Here is a 24814-nt window from a genome sequence, read left to right on the forward strand (position 1 = left end):
TAAAGGTTAATAAGGCAAAACTGTAAGCATACGATGTTTCTCTGAAATGGTTTCAACCTTTCTGTTTCCATTTCATTTCCCCGAATTCTCTAGCAAATCTGCTCTAAGGAATTAGAAATGCTTATTCCCAGTAACATGTAAATAATTAACCCATTGTACACCATAAGCATCTGTAAATGCAAGCAGCATACCTTCCCCCCATGTCACAAGCGTCTATAAAAAAAAAATTGTTTTCCTTAAGTGGCAGCCCTGACCAACTTTAAAATCATTTTTTGTGAGCTTTTTCAGCTGAAAATATTCAAGAACACCCGAATTGTGACTAATATATTTGTTTTTATAATATTCATTGCAAATTGATTTTTTTAATTAAATTCAAAATATCCTGGCATGTGGGGGTGGTTTCCATTTTGGACATGTGCCAGTTAACTGGTTAATATGGGATCAACCTCACTTTCACTCTTTCTCACTCTATCTCCAATATCACCAACAAACCCTATAAGCTTCATGCTGTATCGATCCAGAAGCCAACCCACCTCTCACCACCTTTTCCACTGGAACCCTAATAACCAGCCACATCCTCTTGTGCTGAGTAGTTAAAATAGCTTCACAATGGGTCTTCCTGCTTCTACCTTTGTCTCCCATCAGTCTATGCTTGACACAGTCAGAATTATACTTTTATTTATTTGACAGTGTTGCAGAGTGTCTTCCAATTACCAGCTACGGAGCAAGTGGGGAATGGAATGGGGACCTCTGCCAGGCTTGCTTTCCCTGCTGTCTCCGAAGCTGGCAGAATATTAGCCACTCTCCAGACACAATCCTGGGAGGTTCTGAATTATATTTTAAGGTGTCAGTAAAATATCATTCTTCTGCTGGAAACTCTTCAATGACTTCCTATCTTAGAGTTTTGGGGGAGCTGGTGAAAGAAAGTAAAGCCAAAAAACATATACAGGGTGTCCCAAAGAATGTATATACACTTTAACAGCTGATAGCTCAATTTTTGAAAATGAAATGTATTTCAGTAAACACCTCCTTGATAATTATTCAAAGTGTGTATACATTTTTGGGGAAACCCTATGCAGGTAAAACATATAGACACAGACAACAGTGTGGCGATAACTATAGTGAAAGGGGCTGGGAGAAGGGTGGAGGTGGGCAAAGGAGTGGGAGAAATGGGGATGGAAAGTGACTTTCTTTTGGGAAACGGGTGCATGATGAGGTGCAGATGATGTTTTGCTGAGTTGCACCTTGAAACCTTATGGTTTTGTGAATCATTGTCACCATAATAAACTCAATGAAAAAAGAAAAAGAAATCCATTGTCCTTACTTACTATGGCCTACCAAGAGCCTCATGATCTCTCTGCTCACTCCTACTCCTGAGCCGGATCCATCTACACAGCCTTGCCTTCCCTGACCAACTTGTGTAAAACGGCACACACCCAACATTTCCCCATCGTCAACTCTCCCACCCTCCTGCATTTATTTCTCAGAGCCCTTACCTTACTTCCCCCTTGGCATATCCTGTGTGTCTCCTCCTAGAAAGTGGGCTTTGTGAGAGCAGGGATTTGTTGGTTCTGTTCACTATAATTTCCCCATTCCTGGCACGGTGTCTGCCATGTATAGTAGTCGCTATTAATATCAATTTAACATAAATTATTGAATAAAGGTCATTATTGTCACCTTCCCACAGCTACTTCTCTTTTCACAAGTGACCTACAGTACATCTTCTCCATCTACCCTTGAGATCAAGCCACTTAGCATAACCAATTCTCTATTAGAATGGACTTTATACTTGTGAAACCCAGTGCAAAATGAAAACTTGAGGCTCTTGTTCAAAAATTATTACTAAGTATTTCAAGATCTCAACAGCAGAATATTAAACCAAGGTGAGGCCTTTCTATGCTTAGAACCCTGTGCAACAGTCCAGGTCACTTGCCTATGAAGCTGGCCCTGCTTTCAGTTCTCTGAACATAACACACTGGCCCTTGTGCCAAACCTACCACCTTCCCCTTCTCTCCTATCTTTAGGTCCCAGGCTGTCCCTCAGGGAGGATGTACAAGCTCCCTGGGCAAGACTAGACCACCTTGCATTCCCACTGCGTATTACCTCTTTCATAAAACCATCATCCTTATGATAACTGTTGATTTTGGCCTTCTCTGCTAGGCTATAATGTATAAGAAGACAATGTATTATGTAACTATATTCCCACCACCAGGCCTGGAGCCTAGTTAGTACCTAATGACTCCTTGTTAAATTGGCTAACATGAGGAACTTGCTGGTTATAGAGTTTTAGATATCAGAAAGTAGAATGAAAAGCTATTTCAGGCCCTAGCTGGTTTGGCTCAGTGGATAGAGCATCAGCCTGCGGACTGAAGGGTCCCAGGTTCGATTCTGGTCAAGGGCACATGCCTGAGTTATGGGCTTGATCCTCAGTGGGGGGCATGCAGGAGACAGTCAATCAATGATTCTTTTTCATCATTGATATTTCTCTCTCCCTCTCCCTTCCTCTCTGAAATCAATAAAAATATATTCTTAAAGAAAAAAAAGGTATTTGGGTGATCAGGGCACTCTCAGGTCATGATCAAATTGGCTCCTGTTGAAAGAGACTAGGACCCAAGCAGTCGATTGGGCATCCCTGCCTCAGGCCTGGGAAGGTGTGGACACAGGAGAACTATGGTACTAAACATTGACAGCGGTGGCAGCCTTGACAGTGAAGCATGTGACAGGAGGAAGAATAAGATGTGAAAGTCAGGACAGAGCAAGCCTGGGAAGAGGGCAAATAAAAGGCATAGTATTCCCCAATCATGTTGAACTTGAGACCACCCTGTTGGCATCTCAATTTAATACCTAAGTGGGAGTCCTGACAGCCAGCCAGGCGCGGGAGGTGGCAGTGATGTTGTCATGATTCATTAAACAGCATCGGGGGAAAGGCCTGCATAAATCTAATCCAGGTATCCCAACCTCAGAAGGGTCTGAAGTACAGTCAATAAATCAAGACTGAACACCAGCATTGGCTTTAGAGAAACCCTCTGGCATTTAGGAAATAACTAGAACACTTGGCAAATAGGTAGAAGGTAAGGTCTCCCAGCCAGGCCTTCCAGAAGCCTGGTGTTCAGATTCATTCCAGATCCCAGTCCCAAGCTGGTGCAAACAGGCGTGGCTATGGGATTGAATGGGGCTGGGGCTGCACATGGAAGTCCTCAAGGCCTACACCAGTGATGGCAAACCTTTTGAGCTCGGCGTGTCAGCATTTTGAAAAACCCTAACTTAACTCTGGTGCCATGTCACATATAGAAATTTTTTGATATTTGCAACCATAGTAAAACAAAGACTTATATTTCTGATATTTATTTTATATATTTAACTGCCATTTAACAAAGAAAAATCAACCAAAAAAATGAGTTCACATGTCACCTCTGACACGCGTGTCATAGGTTTGCCATCACTGGCCTACACCAATATAAGTGTGAAAAAGGCAGAGCTGATGTAAGTGGGACTTCTTGGCTCCCACTAATGTGACTTTCTCATCGAGGTGAGTCTCAGAAAGTTCATCTTACCAAATACATCCCAATCTAAGTTTCCAGCACACCACTGGAGCAGACACTGCTATTCAACTATCTTGATACCCATTCCCAACTCCTTCCTTGCCTACCTATTACTATAGACTCTCAAAAATGTGAGCTATGCAATTTTCCAGCATCCTTTGCAGCCAGGATGGCCATGTGATGCAATACCATCCAATGAAACAGAAGAGACTGTGTCTGTAGGAGCTTTAGGAAAAGACTTTTCTCCCCTGATGCAAGAGGCAGACATAGCTGCCACTACTTCTCCTTTCTCCCTTCCTTGAACAAGAATATGAGGTCTGAAGAACAGAAGCCATCTGGATACCACACGCAAGACTGAGGATGAAAACAAATATATGAGAAATGGAAGGAAGAAAACCAAAAGAGCCTGGATCCCTGAAAGCATCATTGAACCAGTATCTAGACATCTTGCTATGCAAGAGGCAGGGAAAACAACCTTATTGAGGCAGAAAGCACACCTAAAATGTTTATTCATACCATTGATTCTGTCATCACATAAATAAGTATGTGCAACATTAGAGAGTATTTCTAAAATGACATATAATGGTTAAGAGTCAGACACTGGAGTCTGGGTTCAAATCCCAGCCTTACTGCTTGCCAGCTAAGGTTCTCAATCTCTCTGTGCTTTTGTCCTCAAATGAAAATGGAAATTATAATGGAACCTCCATTATATAGTAGTTGAAGGGTTAAAAAAAAGAAGCTTTTAGAACAGTACCTGGAATGTGGTAAGTGCTCAGTGAATACTGGCAATTACAATGATGATGCTGAAAGCCTAAGAGAAAAGATTCAGAAAATGAACCATCACTGCTAGCGCTTTTATGTCCTATTAGCCAAACTGCAGTCCTACACTTCTCTTTCTAGTACAAATTAACTCTGGCCTCCTCTTTTTGTATTCTATAGCTGTTTTTCCTGTGGTTGCATCTAATTCGTATATGCAATTTTAAATTGAGAGGGATAGAAATAGATTGCCTACTTATCACCAATAGACTTGTCAAACCAAGATCATCTCTGCAAAACAACCCAAGATGAATACAACAAGAAAAGCTTTTATAAACTATCCTCGCTGTTTGAACCTATTCTCTCCCAGGCTTCTTGTACAGCTGCAAGAAGGGAACCTGGCCTTCATGGACTCATGACTCACATATAAATAATCCCATGTACCTCCATGCAGCTGGAAGAATAGGATGTTTACAGCTTGCTCATAAACCAAGTATGTTAAACCCTAACTATAAAAAAGGAAACAGTATTCAGTTGACAATACAAAGTATCATGTTCCATCTTTTTTATTCATGAACTTAATGGACCATGAGAAAGACCTATTTACACTCCTGTTCTGTTATTTAACTACAAACTAATACCTCTCCCCAAGCGCAGCAATAAAGGCTCCCAATATATCTGTCCTCTACAAAGAAATTAGAAAAAAAAAGACACTAATTTTCAGCCATAAGGCAGAAGAATAAATGTCCTGATAAGTGCCTATTTCATAAGTTAGTAATGTTTGATAAAAATATAACAAATTTTTCTCCAAATGACTATCTGAGCTTGCAAGAATGTAGGGGATATTTTCAGGGACCAGAAAAGAAAAGGAAACAAAAAAAACCACAAAGAAAAGATCTAAGTGACTGCTGATCAAATGACTGCCAGGTTTCAATGTTTGAGAAAAGAGAAAAGGACAAACCATCCAAAGAATGAAAACAAAATTCTTAAGTAAAGCTGGAATTCCTAAAGAATTATTCATGCACTAGTGGACCGGTGCACAAAACTCGTACACGGAGTGCGGGGCGGGGGGGAATTCCTTCAGCCCAGCCTGCACCCTCTCTAATCGGGGACCCCTTGGGGGATGTTCGACTGCTGGTTTAGGCCCAACCCCACAGGGAGCAGGCCTAAACCAGCAGTCGGACATCCCTTTTGCAATCTGGGACCGCTGGCTCCTAACCGCTCACCTGCCTGCCTGCCTGATCACCCCTAACTGTCTCTGCCTGCCTGCCTGATTGCCCCTAACTGCCTCTGCCTTCCTGCTTAATTGCCCCTAACTGCCCTCCCCTGCTGGCCTGATCTCACCCCCAAGGGCCCTCCCCTGCCAGCCTGATCTTGACCCCAACTGCCCTCCCCTGCAGGTCTGATCTTGCCTCCAACTGCCCTCCACTGCTGGCCAATTTCGTTCTGATTGGTTGGTTTCTATGCCAGTCACCATCAAAAGCTCTGCCTCTTAGGCAGCCATTGGCTCCTCACAGTTGACCCAGATTTGGTTTTGATAGGTCAGTTTCTATGCCAGTCAGCATCAAAAGCTCTGCCTCCTGGGCAGCCATTGGTTCCTCACACTTCATCCAAATTTGGTTCTGATTGGTCAGTTTCTGTGCCAGTCAGCATCTCTGGGCCTATCAACAGGGCCTGATCAGAAAAGAGGGGCTGATCAGCAGCCCCAGTGGAGGCCTGGAGAGAAATGGAGGTGCAGCTGCTGGCCAGACTGGAAGAGAAAGAGAGAGGCAAGTGCTGATCAAAAGCTGCCACAGAGGCAACAGATCAGTCCCTGCTTCTCTCTTCAGGCCTCTCTCTGGCCCTGATTCACAGCCCCCTCAGCAGCCAGTGCTGGGGCACCACGCCTACAGTGGAAGCAGTCAGCATTGGGTTGCTCCAGCAACCCAGCACTGACTGCAGGACTGACTTCTGGTTGCTCGAGCCTCGGTCGTACTGGTCATTACAACCCAGGGTGTTTATATATTAGGACTGGGAAAAGTGTGGACTAAAAATTTATCTGCTCACCAGAAAAAGGAGATGAGTAAGGAATATGCCTCTCCTGTATATATAATAATATCCCAGTGAAATTGTATAACCACTAGCCTCTAATGACAGTACCAGGATCAAATCTATTTATCTGTGTGGTATGGGATACCTCTGGCCAAAAAATTAACATAAAGTGGCCCCAGATTAGTAGTTCCCAGGTGCATCTGGAAGAAGGAAAAAAAATCAAATATTCTGTAGCCCTATGCTGTCTAATAAATTGGCCACTAGCCATATGAGACTAAATTAAATTTATAGAAATTTAAATTTAATTTAATTAAAAAGTCATCACATTAGACACATTTGAATTGCTCAATATTCAGCCACATGTAACTAGTGGCTACCATAGTAGAAGCAGAGACATAAAACATTTCCATCATTGCAGAAACTTCTATTTAAAAGTACTGGTCTTAATCCAGGCTTCAAAGGATTCCCACAGCTAACTGCTGCTGGAAATTAGTTCACAATCCACAATTACAAAACAAACAAGCCAATCATGAGTGAAAATAATCAGAAAAATAACAGTGGAATATGAGTAATAATAACTTTAAATAAAAATTTCCAACAAATACTATAATATATATATATATTATACATATGTATATTATACATATATATATACACATATATATATTAAACATTTTAATTGAAGAATAACACAAAACTATAACAATGGAAAAAGGTATTGTCAAATGGGACCAGGTAGATTTGAAAAAGAACTAAGAGAACTTCTAAACATATATAGGGCATATATAAGCATTCTATGTACTATGTATGCTTGTGTGTTTGTGTGTGTGTAATTATTAAAAATTTTTAAATTCAGTGACTAAAGAAAGAATTAACTGTCAGATACATCTAAATAAATTACCAACAATGCATCATGGCACTTTCCATGGAGAGCATGGAAATATGGTTAAAGAGACATGGACGACCAAGTAAGAAAATCTAATTGAAGTTCGAAGAGAGAGAAAACAGAAAGAACTGAGGGAGAGAATAGCTGGAAATTGTCCACATTTTAGGACAGTGACCAATGCTCAACTTCAGGAAGTTAATACTAAACAGGATAAATATAAAGAAATCCATACCTGGATAAATCAAGTAGAGTAAAAAGCATCACCCACAATAGAATACTGATGGTGATAGCAACAGCCTTCTCCACACCAATAAAGGGAACACAGAATATCATGGAATAATGCCTTCAAATGCTGAGAGAAAATAAATGACAAGCTAGGATTAAATAATGAGATACATCCTTAAGAATAAGAGTAAAATACCATTTTCAAACAAAAACTAATGTGTTTACCACTGAAGAAAATTCTCACAGATACATTTTGACAAAAGCAAAGTAACATAAAAAAAAAAAAAGATTGAGGGGTAGAGGAATGGTAAGCAAAACCATGAGGATAAATCATACTGACAATGACTAACTACACTAATAAAAGGGTAATATGCTAATTAGACCTCGTCGACTGGACATCTTCTGGATGTCCGACTTCCTTCCAGACAATGCCACAGTGGTGGAGGCTGAGGCAGAGGCAGTTAGGGGTGCAAGCAGTTAGGGGTGAGATCAGGCTGGTGTGGGGGAGCAAGCAGTTAGGGGGCGATCAGGCCGGCAGGGGAGGGTAGTTGGGAGTGATCAGGCTGGCAGGGGATCAGTTAGGTGGTGATCAGGATGGCAGGGGTGTGGTTAGGGGGCAATCAGGCCGGCAGGCAGAGCCAATTAGGGGTGATCAGGCAGGCAGGCAGAGGTGGTTAGGGGCAATCAGGCAGGCAGGCGAGCAGTTAGGAGTCAGTGGTCCCGGATTGTGAGAGGGATGTCCAAGGGGTCCCAGATTGAAGAGGGTGCAGGCTGGGCTGAGGAACACCATTTCCCCCCACCCCCACCCCCCCTGCACGGATTTCATGCACCAGGCCTCTAGTGCGATATAGAAGTAACAAAAAAAAAAAACCACAAAAACAAATTTGACCTAAAATTCTGGAAAAGTAACATGAAAGACAGAGGTGTTTGGACTTACATGGTCTAAGTAAAATCTGTTCACTATTAATTTTGTTAAGCTAACGCTGGTTGTTACAACTTGAAGAGTAACAACCAGGAATAAGGAAATATAACTTCAGAGCCAGAGAATGCTTGATGAGAGTGATAAAGACGGATATCTGGAGGGGATATCTGCAGGGCTATTTCTTTGGGGGAGGGAGGAAGAACTCAATGCCTCAACTAGGATTAGTAACTAGTACATAAAGAAACATGTTCTTTCTTAAAACAGATGTTTCCTTTACAGTCTTTCGTATTGAACTTTTTGTATCTTTCCATTTGTCTAGAGCCGTGATCGGCAAACTGCAGCTCGCGAGCCACATGCGGCTCTTTGGCCCCTTGAGTGTGGCTCTTCCTAAGCCTTAGGAGTACCCTAATTAAGTTAATAACAATGTACCTACCTATACAGTTTAAGTTTAAAAAATTTGGCTCTCAAAAGAAATTTCAATCGTTGTACTGTTGATATTTGGCTCTGTTGACTAATGAGTTTGCCAACCACTGGTCTAGAGTACTTACTAAATTAAAACCAAACAATGATATGCCCCACTTGACAATTACTGGCTGTACAAAGAAATAGTAACAAAAGCCCACAAGAGTTAAGTGTTTTAAAGTTTATAAAGTGCTATATGACTTCCATTGCCTCATTTGATCCTCACAATACACAGAAAAGGAAAGTAAGGTGTTTCATATTCCCCATTTTGCAAACAAGAAAGGAAAAATGACCCGGGCAGTGAACTGCCTTCCTAGATCATACAACTAAGAAATAGCAGAACTTGCCTGGCCAGTGTAGCTCAGTGGCTAACCGTCAACCCATGAGCCAGAAGGTCATAGTTGGATTCCTGGACAGGTCACATGCCTGGGTTGCAGGCTCAATCCCCAGTATGGGGCATGCAGGAGGCAGCAGATCAATGATCATCATTGATGTTTCTCTCTCTCCCCCTCTCCTTTCCTCTTTCTGAAACCAATAAAAACATACTTTAAAAAAAGAAGAAACTGCCCTAACTGGTTTGGCTCAGTGGATAGAGCGTCGGCCTGCGGACTCAAGGGTCCCAGGTTCGATTCCAGTCAAGGGCATGTACCTTGGTTGCAGGCACATCCCCAGTAGGGAGTGTGCAGGAGGCAGCTGATCGATGTTTCTCTCTCATTGATGTTTCTAACTCTCTATCCCTCTCCCTTCCTCTCTGTAAAAAAATCAATAAAATATATTTAAAAAAAAATAAAAAATAAAAAAAAATTAAAAAAGAAGAAACAGCAGAACTTGTCCTCAATCTAAGTCTTCTAACCTCTCCTAATCCAGTTTCTTCCCAGAATACAATGCTACCTTGAATTTATCAACAAGTTTAAAAAAAAAATTACAGAACCTGCAAGCCCTGAACAAATGGCATTGTACCTGGAAAAAATCTGAATATTAACAAAGAATATTTTTAAGACTTAAAAATATTTATATATGAATTTTATTTTATTTTAAAGTTAATTATATTTAATTTTAAACTTAATATTTCACATATTTTAATATTCAAAAAGAGTTAACTATCAAAACTTTGATGTTCCCTCAAAGGGAATAGTCAGGGATTTAAAGAGATTTACACACAAGGTGAAAGACTTACTTACACAATATAAAGAGAAGCCAGAGTATTGACTTGGGGTGGTGAACACTCAATATAGTATACAGATGATGTGTTGTAGAACTGTGCACCTGAAACCTGTATAATTAGTTAACAAGGGTCACTCCAATAAATTCAATAAAAAGGAGAAAATTTATATATAAGGTTGTTCACTGAAGCAGTATTTAAAAGTAAAAGTTAAGTGGGTGGGTAGGTGGCAAGAGATCAACCAAAGACCTTGTATGCAATTATGCATAACTCATGGACACAGACAATAGAGTGGTGAAGGCCTGGGGTGGGTAGCAGGGGTGGGCTAGAAGGGGACAATGGGGGGAAAGAGGGAACAGATGTAATATTTTCAAAAATAAATTTTTAAAGTTAATAAATAAATAAAATAGAAGTAAAAGTTGAAAATGACCTCAATGTATAATAATAGATCAGTGCAGATCGGTATGTCTGTATAATGCAATGTTACATGGCCATTATAAGTCATTTTATAAAAAACTATACCTTAGGAAAATGCTAATGGTATAATATTAAGAGGAAATATAGTATTAAAAGTATGATATCCATTTTATTCAACTATCACTGTTGCTGTATAAATTGACAATGATAAATACATGCATTTTAAGAGCCTGAAGGCAATTATGCCAAAGCATAAATAGAAATTATATCTGGGGTTGGGGAGTTGAAATTACTGGTGATTTTTACCTTCATTCTCCAAAATGAACACATATTGCTGCTGTCATCTGAATAGAACAAAATTAAATTAAATAAGTTTTAGAACTTCTTTTCTGTGAAAGCACGAGCAACTTTAAATTTTAATCTTCCTCCCTTATTGAGTTCAACAGGTAAAAGTTAACATGCTGTAAGGAAATAAAGTCAAAAGAAAATAAGCCAAAGATGCTGATAAAATGTCTCTGAAATTGATTTATATGAGGCCATAGCCTGGTTCTCATTATCACCGAGTCCAAGTTAAATAAGTTAACTGGCCTCAGCTGTTCAACCGAAAACCAAACATAGAAGGACCCTAATCCCTAAGTTTCTGGTTTAATAAGAACATTAGCTGAATATCAAAAGGGCTGGCCCAAAAAACAAACCTCAGCCAAGACATTTCATCTGTAACAGTCGTCTGTGCTACCGAAAGATCAAACTATGTCTCAAAAAGCACAAACCATCCAACCACAGAGATACATCATATCTTCAGGACCCTTCCTAACCACCCACAGCTCCTAACCTTAGACATGCAAGGATAGCAACAATTTTCTCATCGCACACACCCGTTCCACCACGTCTCTACTGCTGACCCCTAAAGAAATGTCTAATGTAATCTTAAAGTTCGATTCACAAGCCAGCCTCCACTACTACAGGCTGTCACTTTCCCAAACTTGTGCACACCTATCATCTAATGTATCATGATGAGCCTCCGATCACTCCATTTAGTTCTATACTGGCAAGCTCTCAAGTACCTATTCAGCAGGTCACTGGAGGTCTTGCTGAGGATGGAGGAATTTTAAGATCTTCAATCTTGTTTTCAGGTATAATGTACCTGCCATCGGAATAAAAGCGGTTAATGGTTTTTCCATTTCTTTTCCATTAGATGAATGGAGAGGGGATTGAAAGCTGGAAGCTAAGTCACTAGATTATTCTTCCCTTTATTTCAATCAATTGTTCTTCAGTGCCCTTTATCCAACCTCTCTCCTGAACCCTTCTTCCCTTCATGCTTCCCCCCAGAAGCCTGAGTCCAAGACCTGTGGCAGCAAGCAGTGCAGGGACAAATAAGTCTGGAGCTCAGAAAAGCAGATGAATCTAGCTCAAGTCAGTAAAGCGGAGTTTTCAGAGAAAACCCTGGTAAGTCGGGCTCTTGCTGTTTGGTTTTCCTCGTGCTTTTGGGTGGTCACAGGGAGGCTGGTGGTAGTGATGACAGGATGGGGAGAGGGAGGAGAAAGATGTGGAGGAAGAAATATCATAAGGTGGGAAACTTAGCAAATATAAACCCATGAAACAAAGCAAATATGTTCTACAAGCACTAAACTGACCCCCAAAAAAAAGTCAAAAGGAGACAGTACAGACCTAATTATGATGTGAAGTTTAAATGAAGCTGAATTTTGCCATTTACTTAAGACAAAATCCATCTCTGCCTTCAGTGCATGTCTGTAAAACACAGCACTACAAGGACATCCCCCCTATCCAAACAAGAGGTGCACAGGAAGCAAACAGTTCTGTGATCCACTTAATCCCTTTGTTTCCAAAGACAAGTACAAAATCTGTGTAATTCTAGTGCTTGGTTTCTGAAATACTGAAGTTAACACTAACAACCCCACAAAACAGAGGACGAGAAAGGAACAGTGTTAGCTGGCTGGAGGGCTTCTCCTTTACCTTGTGCTGCATTAACCCAGGAAGGAAACCTATTTCCCTTAGACTTCCGCATTTCACAAGAGGGAGAGAGCAGAGTTGGGGGATGTGAACTTTTCAAAGCAACATATAAATTTAAAACATGAGAGCTTTTTAAATTAAAAGAAATATAAACTGTCCAAAGAATTTGCTTTTAAAATAAGCCATGGGTAGCTCAATTGGTTAGAGCATCGTCCTGATACACCAGATTGGGAGTTTGATGGGGCACATATAAGAGTCAACCAATCAATGTGTAGATAGGTAGAACAACAAATTAAGGTTTCTCTCTCTCTCTCTCTCTCTCAAATCAAATCAAATCAAATTTTAAAAAATAAAATAAATCATTGGAATCATAGACAATTCCTCAATAAACACTGCTGACAAAATGTATCTCATCTTGTATGCTCATCAAATACAGAAAAAAAGAAAAGTGTAGGGGGCAGTGGAGAATAAAAATCAAAGAAGCAAAGAAAGGGAAAAAATTAGAGAGGGTGCGGATACAAATGAAAGAGAAGAGAGTGAGAGAAGTAGAGAGGAGGAAAAAGATAACTGGAATAAAATCAGATGAGGAGGCAGTCGATTCTCAGGGAAATAAATTAATGAATATAACTGGTTTTGTTAATCCCTGCTTCTCATTTCATCAGTTATCTCTGACCTTTGAAATATGGGTTAAGTCCAGCATGGCATCATTCATGCAAAGCCCCTGTGTTTCCTAAATGGTTTTATTTTACATTTTTTAGTGCTAACTGGGTCATATTTTTCGAGCCAAAGCATGACTCGTCCACAGGAGGAAATGATTCTCTTAGCACCTAGACCAGAGATGGCTTAAAGCACTGGTTCTCAACCCTGCCTGCAAACCAGAATCACAAGGAGAGCTTTAAAAGAAAATACTGATATCCTCATAAAACACAGATGCCCTATCCTAGCTACCCTGGACCCATTAAATCAGCCTCTCTCAGCAACAGCCTCAAACAAGGAAATCTGCGCTGGGTGAAAACCATTTCAACAGCCCCTCAAAAATGTAGAACGGCTTCTAGAGAATAGGTAAATCATATTTTTACATAATTACATTTTGGGTTTTTTGCTCCATTTTCAGCTGGATTCTGCAGGGAAGAAATGAGTTTCTGTTAGCATAGGCAGCTAGGAGCTAACAAGAGAAGGGACCTAGACTGGCTGAGCCTGATTAAGTCCGGAAGTTATAGCTTCAGACACCCCAGGGGAAAGCCACATCCTCTACCAAAGGGGACTTACTCCCCTGAAGATCAGCTTTCCGATCTCCCAGGGGGACAACTGGCCATTAGCTGGAATTACTGAGGGAGGCACAGGGGGAAATCTTTTGCTACGTACATGCACAGTAGAAGCCAAGGTGGTACAGGGAGAGGTATGCTCACGTGCAGTAGAAACCAGTAGGAACAGAACTTTGGGGCATGTGGAGTAAAAGCCAAGATGGCACAGGAGGAAGTTTTTCTACTGTGAGGCATGTGCAACAGGAGTCACCTTGGAGACCATAAAGGGGAGGAGTCTAACCTGGAAACCTAGGGGAAAGATTGAATTGAGAAAGTATCGGGAAAGACTGGTTAGTTTAAAAGAATGCCCCTCTCTCCCAAGCCCAAGGTAATATAATCAAAGTTTAACAAAGGCCCATCTGGGTAGCACTGGCAGCAGCATGGGCTCCAAGCGTGGGCCTGGGTGGAGAGCACTGGGGAACAGAGACTAAGCTAGCTGAATGGGGACAGAAGCTGAGCTGGGCCAAGCGGTGACATGGACTGACTACAGCAGCTTCGGACGCCCGGCCGATGCCGGGTAACGGAACATCTCCAGACCCTGGCCCTTCTCCTGGGCTTGGTGGGGACAAGGCTGGACCTCTTCCACAGCAGGACGGAGCTGAGCCACCTGGTGGTGAATGAGACACTGCGCACCTGGGGACAGTTCTTTGTGTTCGCTCCAGCTCCAATAAATCTTACCAGCGCACCTCATCCTCCCGGGCATCAGTCCCCAAAATGCTTTTCGTGTGACTCCGTGAAAGAACCCTATTTCCACTGGCAACATTTCTAAGAACCAATTTTGAAGACATGTTCTTCCTGCAGACTCAAAGCCGCCTGACTTTTTGTAACATATGCGGAAGGATTGCTGGAAAAGATAAGCTGCAGCAGGAATTCTGCCTTCAAAGGATCCTGAAGCACACAGCTCAGCCCATTCCCTCTGCTCCACCGCCTGGCCCACCCCTGCTGAACTGCCTTTTAACTGCTGATCTTCATCCCCCCAAAATGAACCTTTCCAGGGAGAGCGCTAAAATTTCAGAGCAGCGGTTCTCAACCTGTGGGTCGCGACCCTTTTGGGGGTCGAATGACCCTTTCACAGGGGTTGCCTAAGACCATCGGAAAACACATATATAATTACATATTGTTTTTGTGATTAATCACTATGCTTTAATTATGTTCCATTTGTAACAATGAAAATATATCCTGCATATCAGATATTTACATTAAGATTCATAACAGTAGCAAAATTACAGTTATGAAGAAGCAACAAAAATAATTTTATGGTTGGGGGTCACCACAACATGAGGAACTGTATGAAAGGGTCTCGGCATTAGGAAGGTTGAGAACCACTGTTTCAGAGAAACTAAACTGCCTCTTGATAAAAATCAAACAAAAAAAGGTCTTTTAGGAACTGTAAGAAGAAAATTATCTTTAAAACTGAACTTTTGCCCTCTGGTCCCATTTGAAGAATCCCAGAACCTGAGAGGTGGTTATCACTGAGACGACCCAACTCAGAGAAAACCAAAGCATTACTGTCACATAACCCCACAGACTGCTAGGAGAGTGAACAGTGCAGAGGAGAAATAAACAGGCATGATCAGCGTCAACTCTAGGCCTGGAGTGAAGAGTGGCTATTTAGGAATGGACTCCACACAGTCAAGTTATTCCTTTATTCTGCAAGTTTCAAATTTAGTTTTGTTTACTTTTGTTAACAGCCTCTAGCGCATCATTTGCTGCTAATAGAAGACATGGTCCTTGCTCTGCATGACCTTGAAAACTAGGTAGAAAAACCAGAAATACAGATGATACAGCCAAGTCAGGCTTCCCCCAAGTACCCAGGGGAGCTGCCTTGTGAGCTCTAATCAGAGGTGTCCTGTGAGACTGGCTGGCACTCTCAGATATGGTGGGTTGCTGCCTCGTAAGAACTAAAACATCTTTCCTACAAATGTCTTTTAAAATAAATGTTATTCCTAAACCTTCCCCCTACCCTCCCAACCCCTTATGCTCAGTGAAAGAAAAATAATCACTAGCCTTGCTTTTCCTCCTCTCCCCCAAAGAATGCTTGCTAATCCTTCACAGGACACCGAGTAGGAAATGTCCCAAGAGAACTAAAAATAGCATGTGTTTCTAAGAAAGTGGGGGTCAGGGATCTGAGCTGATATCAAAAGCCAGCAGATGTAATTGTTTGGAGCAGGGGTTAAGCAGACCCATGTCTAACCTTAGCTGTGTAACCTTGAGCAAGATCATTTAATATCTCTAAGCTCAAGCTTCTCATCTGCAAAGTGTGTACAATAAGATTGTTTCATTCAAAGGACCATGGTGAAGATATTTCACAACTGATTACTTTTTCATATATACTTTTATTGCTGCTAGTATTACACATATCTCCCATTTTCCTTCCCTTTCCCCGCCACCTCCTCCCAGTTCCTACCAACACCTCCCCACTCCAGGTCTTATTTTACAATTTAATAATGAATGCAAAATGCTCAGCACAGTGTCAGACACAAAGTAAATGGACAATTTATGCATTCATTCAAGAAACATTTCATGCATGTATTAAATGTGCCAGGCAAGGTTCTAGAGGCTGGGATAATAAACGCAAAAGATAAAAACCCCTGCCTTCACGTGGCTTACCATCTACTGTTAATTAAATTGCATAGTGTTTTAGATGGTGGTGATTGCTATGGAGAATACAGGGGTGGGCAAACGTAGGCTTACAGTTGCTTTGTGACATTCTTTTTTATTATTGTTTACAGTATTACATATGTGCATTGTGACATTCTTTTAAGTTGGCAAAGCTACTGAATAATCATAACCTGCATGTCTCTTTCCATACAAACAACTGTAAACCTACTTTTGCCAACCCATATATGAAAGTGGAGAAGATGGACAGGGAGTCAGGCTGACATGCAATTTTAAGTAGACCTTTCTGATTTGGGTCTTTTCAGGGCTCTGTTTTTCCAAAGTGCCCTATAAATCTAAAATATGCTAGGAAGTCAGAGCTTAAGCTTTGGGTAACAACATTTCATTGCGTCTTCTTTCCAGATGCAGGCTCTCAAAGGAGCCAGGGGGCCCTGACAGGTAACCCAAGTCGCCCCTCAGCTCAGGACCCTTCCTGGTTATCACAGCCCTAGGATTCTGCCTGCCTTCCTTTATATCTTGCTATCTATCAACATTTTACTGAGTGCTTTATATATGCCAGGTGCCATCCATACATAGCTAATTTAATCCTAGGGCAGCCTTGCATTCAGTTTCTTATCTCTATTGCATAGATGCAGAGATAGAGGAGACTTATTTCCAAGGCCACAGAAAAGTAAATGCTCAGACTCAGACCTAATCTCTAAAACTGTGCAATTCTCAATTCTCTCTTTTTCCTTCTGGATACTGAGAAGGATGAACTCTTCTGGCATCTTGCTGTCGTGGCTGGTCTTGAAATTTTTGTAATACTAATAGTTACTATAGCTCACCATGGAGGTGTGAGACAGAAAGATCAAAACAACCAATAGGACTTCAAATTTAAATAGTCCTGATTTCAAGGTTGAGCAACCCAATTTAGTAGCTGCGTATCCTGACCTTTGGCAAATCACTTTGAATTTCTGAGCCTAGTTTCTTTTTTCTGCAATTATGAAAATGTGAATATCTTCCTCAAAACTAGAGTGTTTATAAAATGTTTCATTTAAACCTGTACACTTTTGAAAGTGAAAGGGGGAGCTATTAATAAATTCGGTGGAACCACAGATATAAAACAGGGCCTGCCCTGGGAAATCATACATATGGTCCCTATAGATAACCAGGTCAAAGAACCTTGTGCATTGCCCAGCATGAAATCGACTGTGTTATCGTAATAGGCTCCTGTCTTTTCCGTATAAATGAAGCATCAAATAGCACAGTGGCTTTCTACCGGGGCATTTACCTCCCAGGGAATATTGGCACTATCTGGAGACATTTTTGGTTATCACAGTGAGGGGAGGGGATGCTACTGGCATCGAATGGGTAGAAGTCAGGTGTGCCGCTAAACACACCACAACGCACAGAAAAAAAAAAAAAGCAATCATACCAAGGTTGAGAAAGCCTGAACTTGCAGTTTTCATTAAAATTATAGAACGAAGGGTAGAGAAGGTCTGATGTTGAGGACAGAAAGTTCACTTTGCTTCTCACGGTGTTATCCTGGGTCGGCTAAAACATGGTGCTAATAAAATCAGTCCCCTTGGAATTCAAGTGAAGTGGTACATTCTTTTGATACTTTAATTACAATAAACAAACTTGGAAACAGACCTATTACCACTCTATGAACGGTACCACCTCACATCTCAGAGGCAAATTCCTAAACAAGAAAACAAGAGACCAGGTATCATGTACATAATGCAATCTGCCTGTGTATAGCCAAAGAACATCGGTTGACGAGCAATCAACACAGGTGCTTCTCTAAAGGTACGAAATTGTAATTAGTAACAACAAAGCTTTCATCTGAATTGCCTTCCCCAGGATAGGCTTGGATGACAAAAATAAGTTCAATTTTTAAGCCCCATGCTTAAAATGTAGCCACTATTTGGGGAACAACATTTCTTTGAGAGAGAATGAGCAATCATACACAACTGTATGGGCCATAATTAATTGATCACTCGCTCACATTCTCACATCTCAGATAATCACGAAAGCGATTAAAGTTCTCAAAGCTCTTTTCAGATGCACACCCAACCCTCCCTCATCCCAGCCCCAACAAGCCAAGTTCAATATTCAATGTTGCATTCAGCATGAGCAGCTTGGCTCAAAAAACTGGCTGTTAGATTGGATATGTAAATACACTTATCCCAACTCTTAAGGCAAATGTAGCTCATTAAAATACAGTTACAAGCAAAACATAATCCCCATTTCTCTGTAGGAAAGGCACTTTGTAGTTTGGGTACCCTTCTGAAGGTCTAAAAACTCCAGGAAAGAGATTTTATTTTATTTTATTTTTTGAAGTCCTAAGTTTCTCTCTACACTATCAGCTAGTCGATCCCTACCAGGAAGGGGGTTTTTCCTGATCTTGAGGGTAACCCAGTTCAAACAGCTCCCCAGACCACTGCTGTCTGGTACAATGTCCTGCTCTTGCATGGGCTCCCACACTGCGTGGCTGTATGGGGGCTTCCTACAGTGGTATCTGTTCCAAGCAAGGCAAGGATGAAAGGGGCATGTTCAGAGGCTCTCCACACAAAAGTGTCTTTTCTGACACAACCTTTTTATCAAGAAGGGAGTGATGTCTTCCTGCTACTGCAGGCCAGAGAGATGAATTCAATGGCCGTTCAGGGAGATCATGCAGCTGAGACCTGGAGAAGCTTCAATGAGATAAGCCATCTTGGGTTTAGACAATGAGAAAAATTTTCTGTTTTCTGTCTGGAAAGCCCTTCTCCCCATGTGCTATGTCATCTTTTAAAAATTAAACTTTGGAGGGAAAAAATAAATAACCTTTCTTCCCAGATGGCCTTGGATAGAATGAACCACTCCCAATTTGGAGCTCCCACAGTAGAGTATATACATAGCTCTATTACAATCAATGGTCTACACAGTAATAAATACTTACATGCCTATGGGTTCGTTTAGGGCCTTGTCTTATTTCCCACTGCTCAGCACTGTGTCTGGCACAAAGTGAAGCAGGAAGTAAAATTTGGACCAGCTGAATTAAAATGGCATGGGAACCACATAGGGATGCTACATCGCTGTGTACTGACTCTGAAGTATAGCCAGGTACATATCTGCTGAGTACCTACTAAGTGCCAAGCACCATTCTATGTGTTTATTCATTGCCATACAATATTATTATTCCCACATATTAACTGGACTACACTATATAAAATGTATACTAATATCGCCACTCATAGTCAAGTAAGAGAAGGTACAGAGAATTGCCTGTGATCACATGGCTAGTCAATGACAAGCCAGGATTCCAAGGGGGCATTCTATCTGTAAAGTCCATATCCTTAACCCTCAGGTTATGCTGATGCAAGACACTACTCCAGGGCAAACAATGGGTAGAGAAGACTCTAAATCAGGGGTCCTCAAACTACGGCCCGCGGGCCACATGCGGCCCGCCGAAAACATTTATCGGGCCCGCCGGGTGTTTTTGCCGCCACTGCCTGTCCTGCTTAGCAGCCGATTCGTCCTGGGCCCGCAGTGCGCATGTGTGGAATGTCTGAGGGACAGTGAACTGGCCCCCTGTTTAAAAAGTTTGAGGACCTCTGCTCTAAATCAAGTTCACGTCATAGCAAGTACCAGGCTCTTTGGCTGAAAACCTGAAGCAGAATTCAGGACTTGGGTCCAGGAATACATCAGAAATAGCCCTCAGTCAGGCCACTCAGAGTGCCTGTCCCCTCCCTCTGGGTTCTCTGCATCCTGATGCTGCCCGTCTAATTAGTTTGGAACCTGGAACAGAACTAAACAGGATGCATCCATGCTTCTCAACCACTGCACTGTTGGCCCTGGGGGCCAGCTATGTCTTTGTGTGAAAAGCTCGTCCTGTGCACTGTAGGATGTTCAGCACCAAGCCTCGCCTCAACCCACTGGATGCCAGTGGCACCCTCTGCCTCTCTCTTGTGGTTATAACAACCAAAACTGTCTTCGGACATTGCCAAATGTCTCCCAGGAGACAAAACCCTCTCTCCTCCTCCCCGCCTCCCCCCCGCCCCTGCCCCAGTTAAGAACCAATAACATACATGTAGCCCCTAACCAGATGAGAAGGCCTTGCAGAGTTGTACAATGAGTCTCTTCTCCTTTCTGACATCAGAGTAAATCAGACTGTACCTGGAATGGAGGGAAACCCTTAATTGTCCACCCCCGACTTGGGCCACACATAATGTCACCCTTTCTGCCCCCACTGGATGCTGGCAGGATAGGAGGTGATGGTAAAGTTCAGCAGCGTCTTAATCACTGTTTGTTCCTGGTGGAATGGCACACTCATTTAGAGGAAAAGAAATACTGGTTCTCGTGTTGCCCCAGAACTAGAAAGCATTTAATGAGACTAATACACCCTAGCAGATAAGAAGAGCAGTTGTAATCATTCCCATTTAAGAGAGCATGAACATGACACTCAGAAAGGTTAAGTGATTTGTCTGAAGTCACAAAGCTAGTTTGTGGTAGAGCTAGGAATCAAGCTCAGACCATTATGTCAAACTGCATTACCACCCCCTGCCATCCCCAGGGGAGGAAAGCTTTTCCAAGACCAATTAAAGTGGAAAGAAACGTGAAAATGCCCCAACTGGCTTCTGATGACTGAATCATCTTGAGTAGAGAGGGGGAGATGCCCAAGCATTGGGAATACTTAAAATGAAGTAGGAGACAGGACCTGAATGGGAAGCAGCCTGTGCAGATGAGAAAGGAGTAAGGGCTCTGCCACCTCCCATCCTCTTCAAACTCGTACCATTTACTAAATAATAGATCTGAGCATTCCTGCCGTAAACCCACTGGCTAGACATCTCTAACTATAGCCAGTGAAAATATACATCTTCTCTTGCACTGGCTCCTGGGGAAATCACTATGCTGATTTCACTATGAGAAATTAGGGAAGAGAAAAGATCAAGAATAACTTCAGGCTTCAGACTAGATAACAACTTTAGTTGCTGCTAACTAGTAAATGAAGACAATTCTAATCTATTCTTTGCCCAAATTCTTTTGCTCATGTGAAAAAGGAAAGAAGAAAACATGTTTAAAGGCTACTCTCTTCACTTTAATGGGACTAAAAAAATAATCTTAGTTCATGGTACTTGGACCTTGAAATTGTTCCCCACACCCGTGACTTCAGCAGCCTTCAGGGAGTGCCAAGACAAACGGATGTGAAAGCTCCCCTAATTGTGCTCTAGGGGGGCACAGCAGAGGCATTGGGGTCAGGTACTGGAAGCTGGCCTTCCCAGGTGTGGGAGAAGGTTACTTTATTAGTCCCAGGATGAAATGGCTTTCCAATTAGACTCCTACTAATACTAACATGAATGGGCAATATCCCGACCTCTCAAAATAATTTGGCTTTTCTGTTTCATAGACCTTTACTCAAAGTTTTCACCTTGATCAAATTGTTAAGGGACATGAATTTTAAATGCCTCCAGGCTCAAGTAACAATGACTCAAATAGATTGTTTCAAAACTTGTAAAATTCCTATAATAAGCTATCATAAATAAAACCAATATCTATACCAAGGGTGGGCAAACTTTTTGACTCGAGGGCCACAATGGGTTCTTAAACTGGACCGGAGGGCCGGAACAAAAGCATGGATGGAGTGTTTGTGTGAACTAATATAAATTCAAAGTAAACATCATTACATAAAAGGGTACAGTCTTTTTTTTTCTTAGTTTTATTCATTTCAAACGGGCCGGATCTGGCCCACGGCTGATCTATACTCAACTGAGAGCCTATATAATGCTTGCTTCATTCATTCATTCACTGACGTCTCTGTGCCACACACTGTTGCAGGGGCCAAAGCTATAAAGATGACAGTCACATTCATAGAGACCAAGGGTAAGCAAACTTCCTGTAGAGGGTCAGATAGCAAATAATTTTGGTTTTGCATGTAGATCCCTGTTACAACTACTCAACTCTGTCATTGTGGTGTGAAAGCAGCCATAGAAAAAGAGAACAAATGGACAGGCTGTTTCCAATAAAACATATTCAAAGACAGGCAGCTGATCAAAGCTGACCTGGAAGCTGCAATTTGCCAACACTGGTCTTGACCACTAGTTTATAAAGTGGTCAAAACCTACAAGACCCCACCCCATCCCCAATCATAAACATCAGCCTCACCTAGCAACCTATTAGAAATTCAAATTTTCATGCTCTACCATAGACCCACTGAATCAGAAACTCTTGGGCTGGGCCCTGGACGTCTGTGCTTTTTTAATAAGTTCTGCAAGAGATACTGATACATGCTCCAGTGTGAAAACCATTCATCTAGACCTGTGCTGTCCACTATGGCAGCAGCAACCAACTATATAAATTACACTAAATTTTCAATTCGTCACTTGCACTAGCCATATTTCAAGTGTTTAATAGTCACATGTGGCTGCTGGCCAGTATTGTGAACACGTTCCCTTCACTGTGGAGAGTTCTATTGGATAGCATAGGTCTAGACAGACACTTGGGCCCAAAACGGACAGGTACCATGACAGGTGCAACAATCTATGGAGTACAGTGTGGCATGAAGATAGAGATAGTCAATTCTACATGTAGGGAAGGGAGTCACTGAAGGTTTCACAATGAAGGGTGATGAGCCAGTGTATCTGCTGATGGTGCAGAGTGGGAGACTGACGCAGGGACCAACAGGAGACTGTTGTAGGGAAAAGTAACTTAAAGGAAGAGCACAGTGTGTGCGAGGCAACAGGAGGCGAGGCATGGTTTGTTACAGGATCTGCGATTTCTTCATTAAGGCTAGAACAAAGAGTGCTTGTAGGTTCGAATGGAGAAAGGGAGAGATGTAGATGAAGAAACTAAATCATGGCACACCTATCTGCCTTTCTTAGGGGCCTGGGGACCTACCGGCTGTTCAGAGCATGATTGGCTGGTGTTTACAAAGATCACCTGACCAAATACTTCCAAGGCCTAAGATAGAGTAAGCAATTTGTTTACTTATCTGATTCATCCCAAGGCTTCTCTGGGTAATTTGTTTACTTTTAGCTCCTGGAAGGGAGGATGTGGGGGGAATTAAGCCAAAACTGATTTGTCATTTAAAAGAAAGCATGTAATTACGCTCACCTTGCCCTGAATGGTCCTGTCTGTCCTAAGACACAACGGAAGTGGGAAGGCTAGACTTCTGATATATATTCATTATCTGGTATCCATCCATTAGTGCTCAGTGATGCCAATAAGCACCACAATGGAAGCGCCTCTTGCCACCTCAGGATCTGCGGGACACAGTTATGTTCTGCCGATACTAGAAGCACAAAAGGCAAATGCTATACAGGATCCTGCAGCTCAGTGTTCAGACACAAAAGCTCTATACATCGTTTCCACAAAAGGCGGGCCTAAATGGCCATTTATACGGCAAAACAGTCACCCACAAACTGTGGCGGAAGAAGGATAATTACCAGGAGGTGTGAGGGAATGGAGAGCACACTGGGTTTCCAACAGGACGTGCCTACTTAAAATGGGGCAATGGTGTGTTGCACTTGAACGTGATGTTAACACCTGTAAAGAAGAGTCATTTAGAGGGAAACACAGATGGGGCTCCGAAATCGATTCTTGGTGGGAGGGAAAGGAGAAAGGGGCAGGCGGAGTGGGGAAAGAATCTTGAAAATGGGCCTTACATTTTATTACAAACCAAAGGCATTTCAGAAGCTGCTGACCTTTTCATAACCACATTGATTTGGCCACAGGAACCCCCCCCCCCCTCAAAAAAAAGCCACAAAGAAAATAAAGTCACCTTAAGGTAACAGGTTAAAGCAAATTGTGAGAGGAAGAAAGAAGGTTGACCTTCAAAGGCTAAGACTGTCACACCAACAGAGCCTGGACAGGCATTTATCACCAAGGTCACTCCCAAGTAGCAACTGCTATCCCCGCAGGGAGCAGGTGCTCATTTGCAGATCAAGTCCTGGGCTCACAAGGAACTACAGCAGTGATTTCAACAGCAAAAATGAATCTCTTCTTCCCTCTTCTGAGGCCTACATTGACAACCTTGCTTTATTCCCACTTGGGTCTCAAGAGACTTGCTCAATCTTTATAGAGGCACCCAGCAATAAACAGAATGAATATATTAATCAAACTCCTTAATGTTAAAACTTAAGAGCAGCATCCTCCCAGAATAAGAAAAAAAAAATGAAAAAGAAACAAAACTGGTAAACAGAAAGAAAATTTGTCAATAGATGGCAATCTTAAGAAAAACAGAGTTGACATAACAAGAAAAGATGCAGAGATCTGAAGGAAGAATTAACAAAGGACCAAGTTCAAGTCAGTGGACAAGTATGTTCAATGGTAAGTGAAAGCCAAGGGGAAAAGTATCTGATAAATGCAATTGGAAAGTTTAGCTAAGGAAATCAAGAGCCAAAATCAAGGCTATTTTTTTTCAAAAGTACTTTAAGAGGTGGATAATAAAACAACTACAATGCAGCGAAGGGTTAGGGGTATATCTGACTTCCCTTAAATATCAGTTTTATTATCTAATTTGATTGTAAGATTTGCAGTTCACCAAGTTAGACAAATTAC

General features: G+C 41.8%; 1 protein-coding gene and 1 non-coding gene across 3 annotated transcripts in view; both read right to left on the minus strand.

The window, feature by feature from the left end:
• Positions 1–24814, minus strand: part of NELL1 (neural EGFL like 1) — a 683273-nt gene that overhangs the window by 438131 nt on the left and 220328 nt on the right. The window lies entirely within an intron of this gene.
• Positions 688–827, minus strand: LOC139019128 (small nucleolar RNA SNORA7). The gene has a single exon (XR_011473024.1). It is a non-coding gene; the product is annotated as a small nucleolar RNA SNORA7 (small nucleolar RNA).

This window comes from Myotis yumanensis, unplaced genomic scaffold, assembly GCF_028538775.1.
Source record: "Myotis yumanensis isolate MYYU_CA2020_CCGP unplaced genomic scaffold, mMyoYum1.0.hap1 SCAF_10, whole genome shotgun sequence".
Classification (NCBI taxonomy): Eukaryota; Metazoa; Chordata; class Mammalia; order Chiroptera; family Vespertilionidae; genus Myotis; species Myotis yumanensis.